At 46.6% G+C, this 24,363-nt stretch overlaps 1 long non-coding RNA gene across 1 annotated transcript in view; it reads left to right on the top strand.

Moving 5' to 3' along the window:
* The window catches only part of LOC132594533 (uncharacterized), a 27,045-nt gene extending 4,132 nt beyond the window's left edge, over positions 1 to 22,913 (top strand). The window contains exons 2-4 of the long non-coding RNA XR_009560744.1: positions 16,369 to 16,484; positions 16,587 to 16,687; positions 21,511 to 22,913. This is a non-coding gene — a long non-coding RNA (uncharacterized lncRNA). The remainder of the gene's footprint in view (positions 1 to 16,368; positions 16,485 to 16,586; positions 16,688 to 21,510) is intronic.
* Positions 22,914 to 24,363: the final 1,450 nt, after the last annotated feature.

A 24,363-nucleotide genomic window follows, 5' to 3' on the forward strand; every position in this document is an offset into this window, starting at 1 on the left:
CCTTCACGGTAATATCTGGGCGTCGAGTCAAGTCCTCCGGCGTGGGGCGTGGGTCCCGGAAGACGTGCACTCAGCACGGCGGGGCTCTTGTGGCTTTTCTTTCCTCGACGCACCTCAGTACCGCGGCTTGAAAGAATTGCCAAGGCCCGGAGGCGCAGCAGATTCGGAGTTAGAGAAAGAGAGGAAGGCGTGCTGAGACAGAAGCCAGGGAAAAGGAGAGAAGATGCGATCCCGTCCCGTCCCGTCCCGTCCCGTCCCTCCGGTTCTCTTCAGCACGGAGGACGCGTGGTGCTTCCCGAGGCGGCGGCGGACCAGAGCTCTCTTCTCTTTCCAAGGCCTCGTGTCCGCGGAGCACTTGGCATCCAGAGTGTGTTCCTTGAGCCAACATGGGTGGGGCCGGTGGCGGCAGTGCCCCCAGTGGCCCACCCCGCCCTCCACCCAAGTCAGTGCGACCAGGCAGGCGCTGAGAGGATGCTTAAGGGCAGGAACCTGTGTCTAAACCACATTCGCCAGTGCACCGCAAAGAAACTAAAGAGGAGTCCGCGGTGGCTCCCAGTCGCTCCGAGGTGTAAAGCACAGCGAGTTGGCGGGAGCCTACACCCACCCACACACCCACCCCGGGGGTGTCTTCCCATCCCTGGCCTTCCCCTGGGCGGTGTCAGGAGACTGACCCGCTCCGGCGTCTCTGGGGCAGCGCCCGGCGGCCCTCCCGACGGACCCGTGCGTGCCACCGTCCACGCCTGAACACCAAACCCCACTGCCACCCTCCCGCCCCCGGGCCGCCGCGGGAGAAGAGCCAGGTCCTCGGGGGAAGTCCATCGTCTCGGCATAGGAGGCCGAGCTCGTCCCGCACCGCGTCTGTGCCTGTGGGCTGCCGGCCCTTTGCTTCGGGCTGCTTGCCCCTCGGTGACTGGCGAGAAGGTGCCTCGCCGGGCACCGGCCAGACGTGACTGGATCTCTGTGGTCACACTCAGAGTGTTTTCCCGAGGCGTTAGGCAAATGTGGGCTGCTAAAGACACAGCTGCCGGTCCAACGGCTGGGTGCCTGGATGGGGAGTCCTAACGGCAGGCTAAGAGGACCCCACAGAGACGAGGCCCCGCAGGATGCGGGGCCAGAGTTTGAGGCGCGCCCCTCTGAAGTGGCCGGGTTGATGAGCCATCCTGCCTTTGGCAGGTTGGGCAGAGGTTGGCATTTCGTTTTTCCCTCGGCAAAGGGCAGAGGGAGAGGGCCTGGGGGAGGGGAAGGGGCAGGGCAGGTTGGCATTCGTGGTGCAGTAGTGCCATCAAGAGGAACGGGTCCGCCGATCCCGCGAACCCTGTACCCGTCCCTTCCTGGGGAGGAGTGACGAAGGATCGAAGTCGGGAACACTGGACAGTGGCCCCGGGAAGTCAAGGGCTCCGCCTGGGAAGGGGCGGGAAGCGTGGCCCAAGGCCCGGCGGTGCCGTGGACGCTCCAGAGACGGGCAGTGGCACAAGGCGCACAGCCCGGCCGCCTGGCGTGTGGGGCTACAGGAAGTGGAGTCTCGGTGGACCCTGGTGGCCGCCACGTCTGGGCGGGACTAGAGGAAGCTGCTCCGAAGGAGGCCGGGCCGCGGTTCTGCGGGCATTTGGCCGCGTGTCCCTTCCCCTCGGCGCCAGAGGAGGTTCGGCCTAGGCGGGCCCGGGGCCCCGGAAGCCTCTCTGGGCCGCGGTGCGGCCCAGCCAGAGACCACCGCGGGCAACGGGAGTTCCGCCGCCCTTGGCGGCAGCGGCCGAGGCGGGCCCACCGACCTTCTTCTGTCCAGCTCAGAGACGACACGTGGAGCCTGGCTACCCAGTGCCGAGGGCGCCCGAGGCCCAGCGAGAGCTGGCAGTCCGAGTCCAGAAGGGGACGGCGCTCGCGGGACGCAGGAGCCACCGCAGGAGGAGGCCTTCACCTGAGCCGAAGAGTCCAGTCAGTCGGTGGCTGCGCTGCCGTCTCGCGCGGTCTCCGGGATGGTGGCCCAGGCCTGACCTGGCCTGTCCCGAGGGCTCCCGGACGGGGCTCCCGGAGAGGAGAGGGCAGGACACGAGAGGAGAGGAGAGGAGCTGAGCAGAGCCCCGCCGAGTGGACCCCCGGGCCGTGCATTTGCAGCAGGCTTCAGCTTTCTCCCCACGAGGCCCTGAGCCTCAGTTCGGCGATGAGAAGGAAAGGCCCCGGCTTGCATTCCGGCCTGGCCCTCCGGGTCTCGGCCCTGTGCTTGCACCTGCAGCCCAGCCAGGGAATCAAGGGGAAGGGGTCTGAAGAAGCTGCCTGAAGCTCACCTCTGATGGACTGAGAGGAACGCCTCCCCCCCGCCCCTTGACCACCCTCTCCCCCATGACCACCACTCGTCCAGCTTGTCTGCCAAGGCCGGGAACGAGGTGCATACTCCTGGGCACGCGGCGGTGCCTTCGAGTCCCCGGCTGACCCGATAGGCCGCTTCTGGAGCAAGCTGTGCGGTGGCCCGTTCCTGCCCTTTTGCCCAGCTCTTATCTGCCGGGGCGGGGGTGCGTGGTGGGCTGGTGTGTGTGTGGGGGTCCGGTCCCGGGGCGGGGTGCGGTGTGGGGGAGGGCTTCCGACTGGGAGCAGGTCTCCAGGCTGGACCCCTCCCTCCCTCCCTCCACACGTACCCCTCCTGGAAGGGCGCTGAAACCCTCCCCGCGCCCCTCTCCTTTCGCGCCTGTGAGTCGCCCGACACGTTGTCAGGCCATCTTACGTGGGCAGAGCCTTTCCTTGGGGCCGGGTCCTGAGGTAGCTAGGCGCTCTGACTGGTGGCCCGCCGCAGGTGCCCTCAGCCTGCCCCTCTGGCCGGGGCCAACGGCGGCACCTGCAGAACGTGGAGCCGCTTGTGAAAACTCCCAGGAGTCTTCCCCAAACGAGAGGACCCCCGGGTCGTCCACGGGGAGGGAGGCCGAGGAATAGGGCGTCCCCCGGCCGCAGAGTTCCTGTTCCCGAGGTGAGCTCGGGTGCGGAAAACGGACCTGGATCCCCTCGCTGCGGACGGTGCCGTCCCTCTCTGCGTACCGATCGATCGTGGCCCGCTTGGCGTCCCATCGCCAGTGGGTCCTGGGTACCCTGTGTCCTGCGGCACAGGAAGGGCCTCACGGGATGCGGCGGGGCCTGGGATCGGGACTCTCTATGGCGGGAGCAAGAAGTAAAGAAACCGAAACCCAGATCCAACTGTGAGAGGGTGGAACGTGCACAGCGCCCCTGCGTTGCTCTTCCTCGTCTGCGTCTGGGAGCAAGCACTAACGAGGACACGTTCTCCGGGCTGTCTGCAGGGTGCTGCCCCCGACAGGGGACCGGGCGGCCACCTCCTCCCCTTTCCCCGTGGTCCACGGTGGCTGGGCCCGGGGCCTCCGCCGGGGCACCGGCAGCGGGTCCTGGGTCCCCGGTGGCCCTGAGACCCCAGGGACCCCACTGGCCGGCCTCGCTCCTGCAGGGAGGGCCAGGATCCAGGGGCCAGATGCCCTGGGGTGGGAGCTTCAGCTCCCTGTTCCTGAACATGGCGGCTGCCGAGGCCACGGCCCCGAGGGTGGGGAGCGCGGCGGGCCTGGCAGCCAGGGGCTCCTCGGTGGGCGAGCCCGGCCCCGAACCCCCACCGCGTGTGGCTTCCGCACCTACCGCGGAGGCGTGCCGGGCGGCCAGGTTCGGCCCGGGAATCCTCCCAGTGCTCCGAAGCCCGCCCTCCTCCCCGTCACGGGCCTTCCCCACGGTATGCACAGGCAGGGGCTGGAGGCCCCAGGCCGTGCTGAAAAAGCTTCCGCTTGATGGCACTGTTGCTCCAGAAATGCCCAGCGCCTTCGCGAGCGTGGCCTCTCCCTCCGCCCTTTGCGGATCAAAAAAGGCCCAGGGAAAAAGGCCCAGGGAGGCCCAAGAGCCACCCAAGCCTTCCGAGTGGGCTGGGACCTACTGGGGGGTTGGGGGAGGCGGTGTCTCTTCCTTTTGGGGCTTCTCCTTGGCAGTAGGAGCGCACAGGTAAAGACCTCCCAAGGAATCCGTGCCTCGGTGGGTCCATCTCCACACCCCTCTGGGAGGGGTCTGGAGTCCACGTTGCCTGGCCCACAGGTCCTGGCGACCGGGACCCTGTCATGTCTGCACACCTGGGGACGGGCATCCACCTGGGTCGTGTCGGGCAGAACCCTGGCTCTCTCAGGACGTTGATTCAGAGCCAGAGGTGGCACAGGGAGCTGGGTTCCTCGTCTTCCTGCGTGGTTGCCTCTCTGCTGTTCTCATCCCGCTACGTGAACTGGCTTAAGGGCTCAGGAGCAGGCCCGAGAGGGTCTAGGCCACTGTGGCAGCGGGAGGCACTGACGGGGACCCAAGGGAGCTGGGGCACATTGCCCCTGCTCACCTCCAGGGGCGTCAGGCGGTCACTCTGCCACGGAGTGCCCGGGGTCGGGGGTGCAGGGAGGTGGTTTGGAGTTGCTGGGACAGGTGTACATCCCAGCGGCTCCCCTCCATCCGCACAGACAGATGACCCTGGGGAGGGCCATCAGTTCAGCAGACCCTTCTGGGGAGCTCTCCATGGGAGTGTTGTCTGTACTCTCGCCTCAAACCCCCCGGACTCGTTCGTCGGTTCATTCACTCGTTCCCTGCTCCACTCGTTCATGCGTAAGCACGCAGGTACACGAACGTGTGCGTGGGCGCGCGTGCGTATCACGTGTGCGTCGTGCGTAAGCTCGTGTACGTGCGCCTACAGAGCGTGTACAAAAGGTCCCTTCTCTTGTACCTTCTCCCTGTAACCGCCTCGGGGGTGCCGCTGTGGATAGAACTTTCTCCCGGTCAAAGCCAAAGCCCTCGCCGTTGCTCGATGGCCGCTCCCAAGTTGTCCCCGTCTGCGGAGGGAAGCACGCGTCATTTCTGCGTGCGTATGTGTGCTCCCGGGGTTGAATGCAGGTGGGGGCAACGGGCCGCAGAGGGCTGTGTGCATGTCGCCTGCTCCCCGGCCCCAGCAGGCTCACGTAGCGATAGGTAGTCTTCTGCCTTTTCGGCTGCTCTCACGGCGCTATAGGCGTGCCGTGGCGTCGGCGCGTCTGTGCGGAGTCGACGTCGTGTCCTGCTAGGTCCCCTCCGTTTCTTTTCGGACAGCTGCCCAGGGTAGGGTGCCCTTGTCTGTGCCCGGAGGCAGGAGCGTAGGGTGTCTCACGTGCCCCTCCTCTTTGGACGCTAGGCTTCCGCCTTGTTCCTTCCTCTCCTCTTCTGTCTCCCACGGAAGTGGCTCTGAGGCGCGGGCCACTGAGTCTGTCGTTACCAGGGTGTGGGTGAGCGTGACCAGGGTACGTTCTCCGGCGTCGGCGTCCACCCAGAGGAGAGGAGCAGGGTAGATCTCATGTGGGCCACGTCCCAGAGCACGTGCCCTTATGCCCGGAAAGTGTGTGAGGTCGGCCTTTCTCTGGATAATGACAGTACTGCTGGTGCCCTTTTATCTGAGTGAAATAGATGTTCTATGTTTTTATTTGTGGTTGTTTATGTCTGCTTGTTAGATATTCATGTATATTGCACCAGTGTCACACTGGTTAAAGTTGGAACTTATTGAGTACAGTGCCTTTTGTTCTGTTGGAGTTTACCGCTTACTTTGCCAAGAAAACTGTGTTTTATCCTTATGAGCCTATGTTCGGGCCTGCTGCCTTCTTATCTGTTGGTGGGATATAGGAATGACTGATAATCATATGGGGCTTTTTTGTTCGGTGTGATTAAAATGTTCTATAATTGACTTAGAAGAGGAACGTTTAAGTTTGTGATTCTAGTAAAAAGTATGTAATCTCTCACTTTAAACAAGTGAATCGTAGGGTATATTTTGCTGTATTTTTACAGAATTCCAAATGTGTAAACATGTTTATTGAAAAAGAAGCTTAAATCAAGTAGTTAACCCTTTACTAAAGAACAGGAAGAGATCCACAAAGTAAACCGCAAGCTAGCAGAAGGAAGACAGTTATTAAGATTAACGCAGCTTAAACCTAAGTGTCCACCAACAGATGAATGGATCAAGGAAACGTGTATATATTTACAGTGGAACATTATTCAGCCATAAGAAAGAATGAACTCTTGCATTTGTGGTAACATGGATGGGACCTCAAGGGCATTATGCTGAGTGGAATAAGACAGAGAAAGATAAATAGTGTACGATCTCACTTACATGTGGAATCTTACAAAGAAAAAAATGATAAGAAGAAAAGGCAAGGCCACAGATGGAGAGAACGGATTGGTGGTTGTCAAAGACATGGAGTGGGCGATGGGCAAAATGCGCAAAGGGGGTCCAAAGGCACAGACTCCCAGTTATAAGGTATATAAGTCATGGAGATGTAAGGTATAGCATGGTGACTATAGCTACCAATACTGCGTTGCATATTTAACAGTTGAGAGAGTAGATCTTAAAGAGAGTAGATCTTAAAAATTCTCATCACACACAAAAATTTGTAACTCCGTGGTGATTGGTCTTAACTAGAGTTATCATCATTTTCAGAAAGTATAGAAATGTCAAATTATTATGTTTTACACCTGAAAATAATGTAATGTTTGTCAGTTATACCTTAAAAAAATGTCCTGTGCAGTAAAAAAAAAAAACAAAAAACTAAAAAAACAAAAATTAATGTAGCTTACATGAAGTATAGAATAGAGGAAAAATGAATGAGAAAATTGACAGCTGAAAAGATAAGTGCATTTATTATTTATTTATTTTGGCTGCGTTGGGGCACTGGCTTTCTGTAGCCGTGGCAAGCGGGGGCTGCTCTTCGTTGCGGTGCGTAGGCTTCTCATCGTGGTGGTTTCTGTTATTGCGGAGCACGGGCTCCAGGCATGCGGCCTCAAGTAGTTGCAGCACACAGGCTCAGTAGTTGTGGTTCGCGGGCTCTAGAGCCCAGCCTCAGTAGTTGTGGCACACGGGCTTAGGTGCTCCGCGGCATGTGGGATCTTCCCGGACCAGGGATTGAACCCGTGTCCTCTGCACTGGCAGTCGGATTCTTAACCACTGCGTATTTTTACTTGCGTTAAGTACTTAACCCAAGTGTTTTTGTGTTTGTGAGTGGCTTATTTCACTTGCATTTTGTCCTCAAGTTTTATCCATAGTTTTCCATGTCACAGGACTTACTTCCTTTTAAGGGGTGAATAATATTCAGTTTTCTGTACATGTCATATTTTCTTTATCCATCCACCTGAAGACCAACTTGGAGTCTTAAGAGGATACTGGTACATTTCCTAAGTGAAAGGGAACTTGTAGGAATTTCCTAGATAGGGAAAGCTTAAGGGGAACTTCGGTGTGACTGGATTGGGTGACATTTTAAGTTTTGCTTAAAGTTAAAGTTTTTTTCATACATAAAGTCTAAACAAACTGTTTTGAGAGACTGAAATCGCTTTAGCTCTGAAGAGAAGGGACACCAGCTCCTTCCAGCTGTAAGGCATTCTTTGGTGGACTGAAAATATAGCAGAAGTGTTTGAGGATTCATCCTCATGACAGGTAGCTGTCCCATAGGGAACCTCATCATGACACTTTAAGTAATTGACAAGAATTGCAGTCAGCTGTCCATATCCGTGGGTTCCACATCCACAGATATGGAACTCGCGGATACAGAGGGCTAATTGTAAAGGATATGAGTATCTGCCGATTTGGGTATCCACAGGCTTCCTGGAACCAATCCCCCATGGATACTGAGGGCTAACTGCATTGAGACACTGTACTGAAAGAGCAACATAAGATGGTGAGCTCACAGTGGAAAGCTAAAGAGTCCAGAGTCATATTCTCTACAATTATACCATACTTGTACACAGCTATGCAGTTATTTGCATGTTAATGACAACCTGTGACTAGATGTCAGAAACCTTTAGTTAGAATTTTGCCTTTGACCATTTGATTCTTGTTCCTTGGAGAATCAAAGTCATGCAGTTCAAGAATCATTTCATGGAGGACAGTATTTTTGTGTTTGTGAGTGGCTTATTTCACTTGTATTTTGTTCTCAATTTTTATCCATATTTTTCCATGTCTCAGGACTTTCTTCCTTTAAGGGATGAATCATATTGCATTTCTGTATATCTCATATTCCATCCATCCCCCTGAAGACCAACATTTGGGTTGTTTCCCCCTCTTCACTATTGTGAATAGTGCTGCTAGAAACATGAGTTTGCAGATATCTCCTGAAGACACTGCCTTCAAGTATTTTGGATATGTATTTAGAATCTGGATTACTTGGTCATATGGATCTGATATACTGGTTTCCATAGTGGTTATTCCGTTTTTTAATCCTAGAAGCAGTGCACAAGGGTTTGAATTTCTGTACATTCTCATCTATATCCGTATTTTGTTTTATTTTGATAGTAGCTATGTTAATGTGTTGGAGGTGACATCTCATTTTGCTTTCGATTTGCATTTCTCTAGAGATCATTGATGTTAAGCACCTTTGCATTTTCTGGTTGGCCATCTGTATTTATCTTTACAGAAATGTCTATTTAAAGTCCTGCTCATTCGTTAATCAGGTTTTTGTTTTCAAGTTTTTAAGTTTGTAGGAGTTTTTTGTATATTTTAGATAATAACACCTTATCAGATATGTGATTTCCATGTAGTTTCTTCTATTCTGTAGATAATCTCTTCACTCTGTTGATTGTATCCTATGATTCGTTTTAGTGTGATGTAGTCTCATTTGTCTATTTTTGCTCTTGTTGTGTTGACAAAACTCCCAACTTTTAGGTTGTGCCTAAGTTTTATTGTGGGATCTTAGTGAGGACTATAGCCTGGGAGAGAGACTCTCAGAGAGCTTTAAGGAACTGCTAAAGAAGTAAGGGAGGAGCCAGGACATAAAGGACTTTTTTTTTGCTGGAAAAAACATTTAAACGATTACTGTTAATCACAAAAAACAGACATCTGAAGTTAATGATTTTAGTACTTTTCTATGTATGGGAAGATGCAAAAATCTTGGCTCACTGAAATTATTCCTTATCTTCATTATCTAGGGCCAGTTTCCAAAGTGCAGAATGCTTCCTGTTTTTCTCCATCCTGAATTTCCCTCAGGGTGCACCTTCAAGGGGTGGTTGCAGTGGCTGATGGCTTGATCCCTGTAGAACTGGAATGGTGGGCAACATTCTTTGTTTAGTGGAATGGCAGGCAACATTCCCTGTCCACAGCTGCCTGTGCTTCTCATGTCATATCCAAGAAATTCCAAAACTACTGTCAAGAAAGTTTCACCTGTTTTCTTCTATGAGTTTTATAGTTGTTCTTATATTTAGTTCTTTTATATATTTTCAGTTAATTTTAGTATATGGTATCTTTCTTTTGTATGTGGTTATACAATTGGCCCAGTAGTATTTGTTGAAGGGACTGTTTTGCCATTGAGACGTATCGGCACCCTTTCGAAAATCATTTGGTCACATACAAGATGGTGTTTTCCGGGCCCTCTAGTCTTCTCCATTGGTCTACATGTCTGTCTCATGCCACAACTACACTGCTTTGATTAGTGTAACGCCTTTTTGTTTTAAGTTTTGAAGTCAGGAAGTGTGAGACCTCCAACTTTGTTCATTTTCAAGACTGTATATTTGGAGGTCCCTTGAAATTACTTATGAATTTTAGAATTTTTCTATTTCTGTAAAAAATGCTGTTGGGATTTTGATAGGGATTGCATTAAATGTGTAGATAGCTTTGGGTACTATTGACATCTTAACAATATTAAGTCCTCCAATCCATGAATAGAGGATATGTTTCCATACATTTGTGTATTCTTTGAAGTCCTGTCATCAGTGTTTTCATGTATGTCTTTCACTTCTTTGGTTGTATTTATTCCTCAGTAGTTTATTCCTTTTGTTCTTAAATTTTTATTTCTTTAAAAAACTTAATTGTTTCATTATCCTCTTATTTCATAGATCTATAAACAGATAAAAACACTGTCAGTATTTTTCCCATCACTTGCAGAAAGACCCTAAAAGTTTGGGGTTTGCTTTTTCATACTATTCACACACATGGAAATGGAGCTATAACTTTAGGTTAAAAATTCATCCCTATGCCCTATACTGTTAGAAGTTTTTAGAACTGATGGTTGCCTAAGTTTAAAATCATAATTGAAATTCCTAGTTTGTCTTAAAAAAGATCCCAGCACAGGGACTGATTGAAATGATCGAAAGAGCCTCCTCCTAATTCCAGTGCCCAGTAGTAAACAGAGCCTGGTTATTTAACCTGTTTTTTTTAAAACCGTGTATAAATGACCAACAGGACATGGGTATCTGAATATACACAGCAAACAATGTATATGCATATAGCAGATTTTACACTTATTTAATTTGTATAAATGTGCCACTTTGGCATAAGGATTATTTTAAGGTGAAGCGCAAATACAAAGAAGTAGATACAAGAAAAACTTCCTGCCCTCCCCTTATTTGCCTAAAAGCAGGACATAAATTTTCAAAGGTGTCCCTCCTCCCTTTTCAACCAGGAAGGAGAAAAGTTAATCCCTGGAAAAAACATTAGACCTTCTCAATTTGGAAACAGCACCAGAGGAATCTACATAAAAAACTTTACCAACTAGCCCTTATCTACATTAGTTTCCCATATATTTCCCTTGTTACAATTGGCGCTCTAGAAATTTCAAGGTTCTTTTTCATTATCACTTCTCTAAACATGTATTGTTCTTTTGCTAAAATACTATGTAAACTCAAGTTCTAACCAAACCTTTTATTCAACTCTGGGGACTTCCATGTGTCACAAGTGATACACATGTTAGTAAACTTGTTTTTCTCTTGTTAATCTCTCTTTTGTTATAGTGGCCCCAGATAAGAACTTGGGAAGGGTAGAAAGGTAATTATTTTTCCTTCCTTGCATTGGGCAAATGATATCTGCAATGTCTGTCATGGAACAATAAGTGGAAAACTTTACTATTCACCATTCACAGAACTATTTAGAGCTAAAAGAAGTTTAAACAAGTACACTTTCAAAAGATGTTGTTAGGGGCTTCCCTGGTGGCACAGTGGTTCGGGGTCTTCCTGCCGATGCAGGGGACACGGGTTCGTGCCCCGGTCTGGGAGGATCCCACATGCCGCGGAGTGGCTAGGCCCGTGAGCCATGGCCGCTGAGCCTGCGTGTCCGGAGCCTGTGCTCCACAACGGGAGAGGCCACAACAGTAAGAGGTCCACGTACTGGGGAAAAAAAAAAAAAAAAAAGATGTTGTTAAGTTGGTATCACTCATAAGCCTGAGGTTATGCTAGCCTTAGTTGCTCCCATCCCAGGTGAGAAGGTCCCAAGAACAGGCACTGCCTGTGCTTTATCACCTCCCGCTCTTTGCCAGGGACCCAGCGCCCCTTCCACAGCCTTCCCAGGGCTGGTGTAGGTGGTGTCCACACCACCTAGGTGGGTATGGGTCACAGTGACTTGCAGGTTTTTTTCTGCCTGACTGGTACCTTTATTTATATTTTCCTTCGTTTTGGTGAAAAGAAAATGCTCTTCATGAAAAGTAAGGTTTGCATAATGGAGATAGTGTAGTATAGAGGGGAAAAGGAAGTTAATCACTGAAGCCACCACGCAGAGATAAGAAGTGTTAATTTGGGGCATGTATCATCCAGCAGGTTGTTCCCTGAGGACACAGAGAGATGTAAATAAAGATCACTTAAAAACAACAGTCTAAGGAGCTGCCTAGACCCTTGAACAATGTGGGGGTTAAGGCTGCCGACCCTCCCTACAGTTGAAAATCCGTCTATTACTTACAGTCAGCCTCTGTGTATGTGGTTCCTCTGTATCTATGGTTTTGTATCCATGGATTCAACCAACTTTGCATCCTGTAGATTGTAGTATTTACTACTGTGAAAAATATCCATGTATAAGTGGACCCACACAGTTCAAACCCGTGTTGTTCAAGGGTCAACTGTATTGGGTTACTCAACAACTGACTGTAAGGATAATTTTGACTCTATTTCCATTGACAAATATAATCCTTACTTCATTATTTTTTAAGGAAAAAAAAACCCATCTTCACTATTACAGAAGACTGAAATCACCCCTGTCCAGATCCACTCCCCAGTGTAACCACCCTTAAAAGAAACACTTCTTGGGGCTTCCCTGGTGGCGCAGTGGTTGAGAATCTGCCTGCTAATGCAGGGGATACGGGTTCGAGCCCTGGTCTGGGAAGATCCCACATGCCGCGGAGCAACTAGGCCCATGAGCCACAACTACTGAGCCTGCGCGTCTGGAGCCTGTGCTCGGCAACTAGAGAGGCCGCGATAGTGAGAGGCCCGCGCACCGCGATGAAGAGTGGCCCCCGCTCGCCGCAACTAGAGAAAGCCCTCGCACAGAAACAAAGACTCAACACAGCCATAAAATAATTAATTAAATTAAAAAAAAAAGAAAAAAGAAACGCTGCTTTTAAAAATCCATGGGCTCTGCATCAACCACACAGCAGCACAACTGGCCTGCTGACTGCCCCTAACGCCGCAGAATTTTCTGCCTCCATTCTGCTCCCCCACTGAGGACCTGCACAGGCTGTCCAGCTACTTCCATCCTTGTCTCAGGCTCTGAATCACAGCCCCTTTTCTCACATATTCTCTACTTTTTGGGCAGAGGTGGTAGAAATTTCCAGGGCAATGTTACCGAATCAGGTTTCTTTGCCCAACGTGAAGCAAATCAAACACTAAGATGCCAAGGTTTGCAGCAGAGAAAGAGCTTATTCGTGAAGCAGCCAAGTGCGGGGACTGGAGAACAAATTTCAAAACTGCCTCCCTGAAGGCCAGGGACTCAGGATAGAGGATAAAGAAGCAGGGTGGTCTGAAGAGTGGGGAAAGCTGATTGGAGGTAAGAAGAAGGTGAAGTAATCATTCTGCACAGGCACAAGTGAACTACATGCTGCTTTGTGGAACGCATGTTCAGAAAATGGTGGTGTCAGCATGATCTGAGGGTGGAGTTTTTGGCCCTCTGACACCAAAAAGTCATCCATCAGACACTCGCGCAGGCCCGGTGGTCTTGACCCATTTGAACTGCTTAAGACTCGCTCCAAGTTCCTGAAAATCTAAGCAACCCATAGTCAGAGGTGTTGTCTATAGGGGGTGGTTAAAGGAGTCTTGTGATATACTGTCTAAGCTGCGTGAAGCTTGCAGGGTATGCAATTTGCAAGAACAATTAAGATGAGCTTGATTGGTGAAGGCAGGTTACACATATTATTTATTAAGCAAGTTATAGTTTAAGGGTCTAAATGATGACTGCCCTCGATTTCAGTAAGAGGAAGGAGGACAACAAGGGCCCTGAGGTGCTCAGTTCTGGCCAGGCAGCTGCCTTTCTGCATTTCAGGTCAACACAGGAAATCTCACAAAGCCCAGCTGCCTTCACCTGGTGGGGAACGTGTTGGGTGAAAGTGTTCATGCTCTGCCGCAACTTGCCCACCTTGTTGAGGGTGGACAGTAAAGAGGGGTTCCACCTCCTCCACAGATGGAATTACCTAACAAAGCCTTCACCTGTGAGTCTCACTATGGATTGATTCCTCATTATTTTTCCAGGTTCTTCACCTTGGGGAATAACAGCAATTCCCCCATGAAAAGAAGCAACTCAAAGCCTTTTTTCTGTCCCTGTTCCCTTGACAGACACAGATTCAATAAGTACTCATTGTGCCAGAAAACCAAGGTCCACAGAAACTAGTGGTTTTGCCAGGGTGCCACAGGATGGATTCACACACACACGTGGCTCTCAGGCTGCCAATCCCTTACTCTTGTAGGAAATGAAAAAAACATTTTTCCCTACCCTTCTAACTTCTCTACTGGGATTCCAGTAACAAGAAACAGATTAACAAGACAAAAAGCATACAAATGTGTTTAATGTAAATGTATGTGACTCAGGAGCCTGCATAAGAAAATGAAGACCTGAAGAAATGGATAAACCTGAGTGTTTTTATGCTTAGGTTTGATAAGAGTGAAAAATCATGGAAGGTCTCATAGGGACAGAGTATGAGTTAAGTGTAGTAAAATGGGGGAAATTTAGCAAGTCCTGTTCATTCACATTCCTCTGTGTCCCTTCTAATTCAGAGATAAGAATGCTCCTTTCTGCCAGGTAAAGGGAGGGCACTGCTCACATGAGGATTTATGACCGGCTTCAGAGGAAGATCAAAAAGTCCTTGCAAATGCCATTTCTCAGATTCCTCCAGCTTAAAATATTCAATATGCCAATATGCCTGACCTCATCACTCTATGAAAATGACCAATAAGTACAAGAAAAGATGCTCAACATCATTAATCATTATGGAAATAGAAATTAAAATCACAAGGAGATAGCATTTCATACCTACGAAGGTAGCTATAATACAGTTAAATAGGACATGAATGTTTTCATGGGGCATTAGGGAATAACTGTAACCTTTGTTCAATGCAGTGATGGTGTATTTTGGGCATTTTTAAGACCTTATCTGTTACAGGGTATGATACATTAGATCATATGGAGTGTATAACTTAGGATTTATGGGTGAAGTCAATATGTTTGAAATACTGTAGCAAAACAAAAACAATTAGAAAGTGGTTATTTTTGAAGCTGGTGGGTGGTGAAAGGGTTCAGAATATGTCACCCCAAAATATGCCACTTTGGCATGTGGATTCTTTTGAGCTAAGCAACCAAATCCCAACAGAGGCAGAATTACCTCTTCTAAAGGACATTTACATTTAAATTAGAGCCACACTTCCGGAGATAACTTTTGTGAAATTCCCATTTCTATGTAAGTAATTAAAATTGGTTTTTTTCCTCCTCTTAATCTAATTTAAATTTCTGAAGGCCAAGGCCAAGAACTTAGAAGTGTAGAAGTTTTCTCCTCCCCTATAGTGGGTAAGTGGAGTTATGTTCCATCTAATTTGCTTAAAATTATCTATGAAAAGCGTATACGAGAATGACAAGAAAAACTATGCCAACCGAAACTGATAATCATATTTTGAGTATGTTATTGAATCATATGGGTGAAAACACCAACCTAAAGGAGTTGATTCTGGTTTCATTTACAGAGCTGTAATTGGTTGTGTCTCCATTTAGGGCTGGAAACAGGTGGGTTTTGTTTTAAGTATTGTAGAATTATTCAACCACTTCATTAAAGCGTAGGGTATCTATTTTTAATGATCTCTTGTGTGAGAATGTAAATACGGGGAGGAGATTCTGAAAGATGCACACTGTACAGGTAACAGGGTCAGCTCTGGGAATGGCATGAACATTAGGGCTGGTGGCCAAAGGTGACTTTCATCATTTGCTGAGGGAATGGCATGAACATTAGGGCTGGTGGCCAAAGGTGACTTTCATCATTTGCTGAGCACCTACTATGCGCCAGATACTAGTGTTCTTCATGCTGGAAATATAGACACGAAAGAGACCTAAAGTCCTTGCTTACATGGGGCTCACATCTAGTGGGGGAGACTGAAAGGTAAGCTCAGTGAGACCCACGTGTATTATAAAGATGCGTGCTGTGCAGCACATGAAGGCAGGGAAGGGGAATAGGTCGGGGGAGGGATCTTCACCTGCAGGTAGGTTGTATGGAGAAGGCCTCACTGAGAAGGGGACATAAAGACCTGAAGGAAGAGACGGGGTGGGGGTGGGGGACCCTGTGGAGATCTGGGGGATGATCCTCTGAGGATCATATCCTGTGTGCCTCTTACTAATGTTATGCTGTTAAATCATTTAGACACTTACAAATAGTCATTGACCCTCCAGTTTTGAAGCAGGAGGCGCTGTGGTGTATTCTGTTTGGAATTGGTCAGGGTTAGGGCCACAATTACCTTGATGAGGATATGATTGAAGACCTTAGCCACTTTGAATAAATTGAGGTTCTAGCCATGCACACTAGTGTGTGCTCCTATAAAATGGATCTTTTTGGAATATGTGTAGAGATTGGTCCCTACAGAGCATCTTACTGAAGTGGCTCGGTCCACTTCTGTAAGTTGTTTAGCTATGTGACTGACAGTGCTGAACAAAACCCAAACTGTCATTTTGCCCCTTGGGCCAGGACGCTCATCCCTCGTGGAAATCAATCAATTATAAGTGGGAGAACATTTCTGTATCTGTGGATCTGTAGGTCTGACCGTTTATTTATTTATTTCACTAACCTCAGGGACAGTATGTTAGGGAAGCAGAAAGGCTGATCAATATCTCTGACCATGAGCCTCAATGCCAGCAAATTACCATATGAAGTGACCAAATGGTCACAGTGGATTACATCACAGTGGGTTTGCAGTATAAAGTCCAGACCATCTGTAGCTGTAGGCTTATTTCTCCTAAGGGTAGGCAGTGGCTGGATGGGTTTCTTTTGCAGAACTAGGAAAAGGCTGCTGTGTTTTTGTTTTGTTTTGTTCTTTTGTTTTTTACTTTTTTCATGCTGAATTCTTACTTAGGGAAATTAATCTGTATCTGTGGCCAAGGTATTCAACAATACTTTCTTTCTGTTTCAGGTCACAGTTTGGTAAGAAGATCAAAGGGCACGATCAACAGCTCGTGCACTGCCTTGGTGTGGACCCAGAGTTCAAGCACAGACGAAGATCAGACACTGACTTCACACTTCTGATAGGTACGCAGTACAGCCCTCAGTTGTGCTTTGATTCTGTTTCCCCCTTCTGTACAATAGGCTCCCCTCTCAAGGCAGGTCTCTCACCGAATTTCCTCTTGTTAGTGTCTGGCTAGCACCGCGTCCAGGTATACTCAGTCGCTGTAATTGTTCATCGTGATGATCAGGAGAGCTCTGCCGGTGCGATTCAAATATCAACCTATTTGGTAAGTTCCAACACCCCCAAACTCAGTTTAAACTCGAAGCCCAGAAAAGGCCATTATTACTAGAGCCGATTTCACACATTTGATAGGTATGGAACATAACTCCCAGGTGTACTCTGTGTCTTACCCCCTTGCTTTTTACAAAGGTGACTTTCTGAATTGTTTTAATCCAGTTTATACTGGTGCCATGGAGGCACGTTCTTCATGCTCAAGACTGAGCAAAGGCAGGGTTATTTCAGTACCTTTTAAAGCTATAAAAAATAGCCCGACACTTTCATAAACCCTAGAGCTAGGAGAGAATTTGAGGGGATCCTGTTTGGCCCCTGGATTGCTGAGAAAAGGAACTTCTGTCATCCTACACTGGAATCTCTGAGAAGGATGATGTGAAACTTCTCATGTGAAATGTACCTTGCTATATAGCGCCTCCTAGTTTAAGAAGTTTTTTTTATACCTTATTGAAATCTCTACTGGGAAGGATCCAGCATACACTCATTTGTTGTACAGGAGGAAAACTAGAGCTGTCAAATGCCAATTCTGTAGTACTCTTCTGGTCTACAGCACAGGGCAGGCTCAGTAATATTGAAAGAGGAATAGCTTATTATTGTTTATGATGTATTGTTTTTCTGTGATTTTAACAGTAATGCACCCATAGGTGATTTAGAAATTTATACAGGTTTCATGGGGGAGTCATAAGGGACTGTTTCCAGTAGTTGTGCTGGCTGATCTCCTCTTATGGACCATACCATTGGCATGCTCTCCTGTTGGTGTGGGTGAGTGGGTCAGGGTTCAGCAGACATTGGCTTCATGTGCTGTATGCCAACTTTTTATAACGACTATGTTCTGTGAATCAGCAGTTGGGGCAGGGAGAGATGAGGGGCCCAGAGAGGGTGGTCAGCATCATAATCCCCTTATGACCTCATCAACCTGCCACCTCTGATTTTGAACACATCCTTGTACTTCTCCAGGTTTTGATATCTCTAACTAATTTCCGGGTAAATCAATGAAAAGTTCCTACATCTTTATGATCAAGGACCTTTTCGAGAGGCTGATGAATACTGTGGAAATTAATTTTTTTAAATGCATATCTGTACATACATACACAAATTAGCAGCTACTTCAGGAAGTTTAAGGAAACCTATGGACCTCTCTTAAGAGCACCTAGACTTAGGGAGTTCACTGTTTCTTCCAATTTCACACATCTGTGATTTTACTGCCTTCCACCATTCAAATCGTATCAGGCCCCTGCCTGACGTTCTCCAATAATTTCCCATTGAAATTAGAATGAAACTATTTACCAAGCATGGCCAGCAATGAACAAGATCAGGCTACTCTTTGCCCTGATCACTCAACCTCTTTCCTCCTTGATTACTTTGCCCTAGACACACAGGTATGTTCCTTTGGAGCTTTATTAATAGGAGTATAATAGGCAGAAGATAAACGTCCCTGTTTACAGTGTACACCTTGATAACTATTGACATATGTTCTACCTGAGAGATGATCAGCACACTCAGAATAATGAACACATCCATCACACCAAAAAAAGGTTTTGCTTCCTTGGTATGTATAGTAATGAGAACTACATTTTGCTCCAAAGAGGTTCTCTAGTTATTTATCTCATGCTTAACTAGGGATAATTTATTATTAAGCAAATTATGTATGTCGGAAAACAACTTGCTCCTGGTATACTTGAACGTACCTGAGAAACTTCTTTCCTTATGTTTTTGATACTTTATGCCCCAGGTCGAATGTTACCGAAGTACAGTCTTTCACAGGAATCTCATATTGATGAGTGTTATTATATATTCTCCTATTAATGCTTTTGTCTAAGGTATTTTGAATGTTAATCATAGTAAATTTGGAGTCCCTGGCACATTTCCACCCATAACAAATCATGAAAGAAATTTTATAGAATCCTGTACTCATAAAAGTTGAAAAATAATGGAATCATTTTTAAATCGTAAGAGTGTGCTTAAAATGTATTCCTGGATGCTTGGTTATGGTCCTCAACAAACCTAATGTTGAATTCAGTAAGTTAGCTAAGGAAAGAGTATGTGGTAGCTTATGATTTATGTGTGGGATAGGCCAGTTTCTCTTTAATGGCAATAGACATAAAATAATGGTTAATGGGACTTCCCTGGTGGCGCAGTGGTTGGGGGTCTGCCTGCCGATGCGGGGGACGCGGGTTCGTGCCCCGGTCCGGGGGGATCCCGCGTGCCGTGGAGCGGCTGGACCCGTGGGCCGTGGCCGCTGGGCCTGCGCGTCCGGAGCCTGTGCTCGGCAACGGGAGAGGCCACAACGGTGAGAGGTCCGCGTACCGCAAAAAAAAAAATAACGGTTAATGGTCAATGTTATGTATTGTAAGAAAGGAAAAAGTATTTTTTCAACCTTCTTAGTGTCCCCGGCAAGGTCTGAAAATGAAACTGATAAAAACAGATTAACAGAAGAAAGGCGTACAAATTTATAAGTTTTATGTGTCATGGGATCCTTCATGAGCAAATGGTTAGACTTGTGTATCTTATGCTAGGTGTGATGAAGAGTGGACAGTCATGGAGGAATATGATAGATTGAGGAAAATAAGGTAATTGTAGTGAATGGGGGGTCATTTAGCAAGGCCTGTTTGTTTGGATTCTTCTTGGCGTCCCTCCTAATTTGGAGATAAAGAGGCTCCTTTCCTAATTCTTGTATGGACTAGTCAAATTTGAAGAAGATAAAAACAGCAGTTGGAATTTTTTAAATGATAAGGATCATTAAATGTTAGATTAAAACAGTTTTAAGAGAGTCCGCCTGCCGATGCAGGGGACACGGGTTCATGCCCCGGTCCGGGAAGATCCCACATGCCGCGGAGCGGCTAGGCCCGTGAGCCATGGCCGCTGAGCCTGCACGTCCGGAGCCTGTGCCACGCAACGGGAGAGGCCACAACAGTGAGAGGCCCGCGTACCGCAAAATTAATTTAATCACATATCCTCTCTTTTCTCTTTTGCAAAACCTTTTAAATACTGTTTCAATTATACACTACTTTATACTTCTGGACCCAAAGCATAACCTCCGAAATTTCTTTTTCCTAATAAAATAAACTCACTGTGTAATCTACTGTTCCTTCCTCTTCAGCCTTAATAAATATTGAAGAAAAACACTAGCCATATTATATTAAAGTGACAAATGAAATGAAGTTAGATTAGATACGATTAGAAGCAATCAACCTCAATACATCCGCACTGGGTTCCTTCAACTTTCAGTTCCTTACAGTGAGTAGTTCCTTGGAGATGTGTGAGATGGCTATCTAGTTCTACGTTCTGTGGTCTCTAAAGTCAGCCTTCTTGATAGCAACAAACACCAAGTCCCCCCACCCTCTCTGCTTAGAGTGAGCTCATTCAGCTTCTTCGGATTGTCTACTTCACATTTTAAAAAGGATATTGCTAACTCATGTAGATTTGGTGAAAGTTGAGGTTGTCTTTTAATGTTAATGTCTTACACAAATGCTTTTGAGCAATTGCCAGCCTTTTTTTTTTTAATTAAGTAATTAATTTATTTTTGGCTGCGTTGGGTCTTCGTGGCTGTGCGAGGGCTTTCTTTTTTAGTTGGGGTGAGCAGGGGCTACTCTTCATTGCTGTGCGCGGGCCTCTCATTGCGGTGGCCTCTCTCGTCGCGGAGCACCGGCTCTAGGGTGCAGGCTCAGTAGTTGTGGCGCACGGGCCTAGCTGCTCTGCAGCATGTGGGATCTTCCTGAACCAGGGCTCGAACCCGTGTCCCCTGCATTGGCAGGCGGATTCCTAACCACTGCGCCACCAGGGAAGCCCCATTGCCAGCTTTGTAAATACCTAGATTGTCTTTTGCTTGTTTCATGAAAGCACAGCTACAGTTATACTAGGTGCTACCCAAAGTTTCATGTCTTTTCTTTTTACTATACTAAAGATTCATAGGATGTATTTCTTTCCTATCCTATTGGTAGAAGGGAGAAGGATTGAAGCAGAAGCTCAAAACTCTAGTTTTCATCTGTCTGACAAGAAACTAAAGTGCTTTCATATTTCTTCAAAACTGTGTTTTTCATGGAGATTAAATTATCACTTTTCCTCTATCACTCCAGCATCACAGAGCAACACAGAGGCTACTTAAGGGTTTCTGAAGACATGCCTTTGCTTTTTCTGTCACTAGAATAGATTCTAACAACTTGAGCATCACATTTGCATGAAGCTTTCATTTATATTGGTGAAAAAAATGCATGCTTTGTGATTAATAGACCTTTATATATCCAATGCTCTTATTTTAAGTAGCACATTCAACACCCTAATAGCTGCTATATCAGAAAAGGAACACAAATAGGTCTGAGAAGAACTACATTCAAATCCTAATTATGTGTCAAATCACGATCAGTCACATAAACATTTATAGCGTGTCTTGTCTTTCCTCTTCTATAAGCAGTGAGGTGAAACTACTTACCCTACCTACATTACAGGGTTATAATGAGGACCAAAACTGAAGAAAAAATTTGGATAAGCATTATTCCTATGAAAATGGATATTACTTATTAATTACTAGTATTAGAAAGCAGTTTTGGTCAGTGCTGCTGTAAGACACTCTTTGTACCCCCTTAGGGACCAGAGGAGAATGCTAACTGTTCTAGCGATAGTCATTGTGTAGTGTGTAAAATGCTCATCAAATATCTACATAAGTCCTTTGCATACACTGTTAAGTTCTTGAATGCTGAATAGTAATAAATAAGAAGTGTATACTCTATTAAAAAAAAAACTGCAAACGTCTATTGCTGTGTATTCTGGACTGCATATTCTGTTGCAAGCATGGACTCACAGGTTGCTCATCAATTCCAGGACCACCTCCACTGCGTCCACAGGCAGGTGGAGGGCAATCCCCACCACCAGCTCTACCAGTGCAACCTCGACCCACAGGAGTTGCTCCTCCTCCTCCAACTCCGTTACCTCTACTAAGTGGTATACCATATTCACCACCATTACCTTTGTTTGGGGATCTCCTGGTTTAACTTATGAAGCAGAAATATAAACCTGACCTCCATGAAATGATTCTTGAACTGCATGACTTTGATTCTCCAAGGAACAAGAATCAAATGGTCAAAGGCAAAATTCTAACTAAAGGTTTCTGACATCTAGTCACAGGTTGTCATTAACATGCAAATAACTGCATAGCTGTGTACAAGTATGGTATAATTGTAGAGAATATGACTCTGGACTCTTTAGCTTTCCACTGTGAGCTCACCATCTTATGTTGCTCTTTCAGTACAGTGTCTCAATGCAGTTAGCCCTCAGTATCCATGGGGGATTGGTTCCAGGAAGCCTGTGGATACCCAAATCGGCAGATACTCATATCCTTTACAATTAGCCCTCTGTATCCGCGAGTTCCATATCTGTGGATGTGGAACCCACGGATATGGACAGCTGACTGCAATTCTTGTCAATTACTTAAAGTGTCATGATGAGGTTCCCTATGGGACAGCTACCTGTCATGAGGATGAATCCTCAAACACTTCTGCTATATTTTCAGTCCACCAAAGAATGCCTTACAGCTGGAAGGAGCTGGTGTCCCTTCTCTTCAGAGCTAAAGCGATTTCAGTCTCTCAAAACAGTTTGTTTAGACTTTATGTATGAAAAAAACTTTAACTTTAAGCAAAACTTAAAATGTCACCCAATCCAGTCACACCGAAGTTCCCCTTAAGCTTTCCCTATCTAGGAAATTCCTACAAGTTCCCTTTCACTTAGGAAATGTACCAGTATCCTCTTAAGACTCCAAGTTGGTCTTCAGGTGGATGGATAAAGAAAATATGACATGTACAGAAAACTGAATATTATTCACCCCTTAAAAGGAAGTAAGTCCTGTGACATGGAAAACTATGGATAAAACTTGAGGACAAAATGCAAGTGAAATAAGCCACTCACAAACACAAAAACACTTGGGTTAAGTACTTAACGCAAGTAAAAATACGCAGTGGTTAAGAATCCGACTGCCAGTGCAGAGGACACGGGTTCAATCCCTGGTCCGGGAAGATCCCACATGCCGCGGAGCACCTAAGCCCGTGTGCCACAACTACTGAGGCTGGGCTCTAGAGCCCGCGAACCACAACTACTGAGCCTGTGTGCTGCAACTACTTGAGGCCGCATGCCTGGAGCCCGTGCTCCGCAATAACAGAAACCACCACGATGAGAAGCCTACGCACCGCAACGAAGAGCAGCCCCCGCTTGCCACGGCTACAGAAAGCCAGTGCCCCAACGCAGCCAAAATAAATAAATAATAAATGCACTTATCTTTTCAGCTGTCAATTTTCTCATTCATTTTTCCTCTATTCTATACTTCATGTAAGCTACATTAATTTTTGTTTTTTTAGTTTTTTGTTTTTTTTTTTTACTGCACAGGACATTTTTTTAAGGTATAACTGACAAACATTACATTATTTTCAGGTGTAAAACATAATAATTTGACATTTCTATACTTTCTGAAAATGATGATAACTCTAGTTAAGACCAATCACCACGGAGTTACAAATTTTTGTGTGTGATGAGAATTTTTAAGATCTACTCTCTTTAAGATCTACTCTCTCAACTGTTAAATATGCAACGCAGTATTGGTAGCTATAGTCACCATGCTATACCTTACATCTCCATGACTTATATACCTTATAACTGGGAGTCTGTGCCTTTGGACCCCCTTTGCGCATTTTGCCCATCGCCCACTCCATGTCTTTGACAACCACCAATCCGTTCTCTCCATCTGTGGCCTTGCCTTTTCTTCTTATCATTTTTTTCTTTGTAAGATTCCACATGTAAGTGAGATCGTACACTATTTATCTTTCTCTGTCTTATTCCACTCAGCATAATGCCCTTGAGGTCCCATCCATGTTACCACAAATGCAAGAGTTCATTCTTTCTTATGGCTGAATAATGTTCCACTGTAAATATATACACGTTTCCTTGATCCATTCATCTGTTGGTGGACACTTAGGTTTAAGCTGCGTTAATCTTAATAACTGTCTTCCTTCTGCTAGCTTGCGGTTTACTTTGTGGATCTCTTCCTGTTCTTTAGTAAAGGGTTAACTACTTGATTTAAGCTTCTTTTTCAATAAACATGTTTACACATTTGGAATTCTGTAAAAATACAGCAAAATATACCCTACGATTCACTTGTTTAAAGTGAGAGATTACATACTTTTTACTAGAATCACAAACTTAAACGTTCCTCTTCTAAGTCAATTATAGAACATTTTAATCACACCGAACAAAAAAGCCCCATATGATTATCAGTCATTCCTATATCCCACCAACAGATAAGAAGGCAGCAGGCCCGAACATAGGCTCATAAGGATAAAACACAGTTTTCTTGGCAAAGTAAGCGGTAAACTCCAACAGAACAAAAGGCACTGTACTCAATAAGTTCCAACTTTAACCAGTGTGACACTGGTGCAATATACATGAATATCTAACAAGCAGACATAAACAACCACAAATAAAAACATAGAACATCTATTTCACTCAGATAAAAGGGCACCAGCAGTACTGTCATTATCCAGAGAAAGGCCGACCTCACACACTTTCCGGGCATAAGGGCACGTGCTCTGGGACGTGGCCCACATGAGATCTACCCTGCTCCTCTCCTCTGGGTGGACGCCGACGCCGGAGAACGTACCCTGGTCACGCTCACCCACACCCTGGTAACGA

The sequence above is a fragment of the Globicephala melas genome, chromosome X, assembly GCF_963455315.2.
Source record: "Globicephala melas chromosome X, mGloMel1.2, whole genome shotgun sequence".
Classification (NCBI taxonomy): domain Eukaryota; kingdom Metazoa; phylum Chordata; class Mammalia; order Artiodactyla; family Delphinidae; genus Globicephala; species Globicephala melas.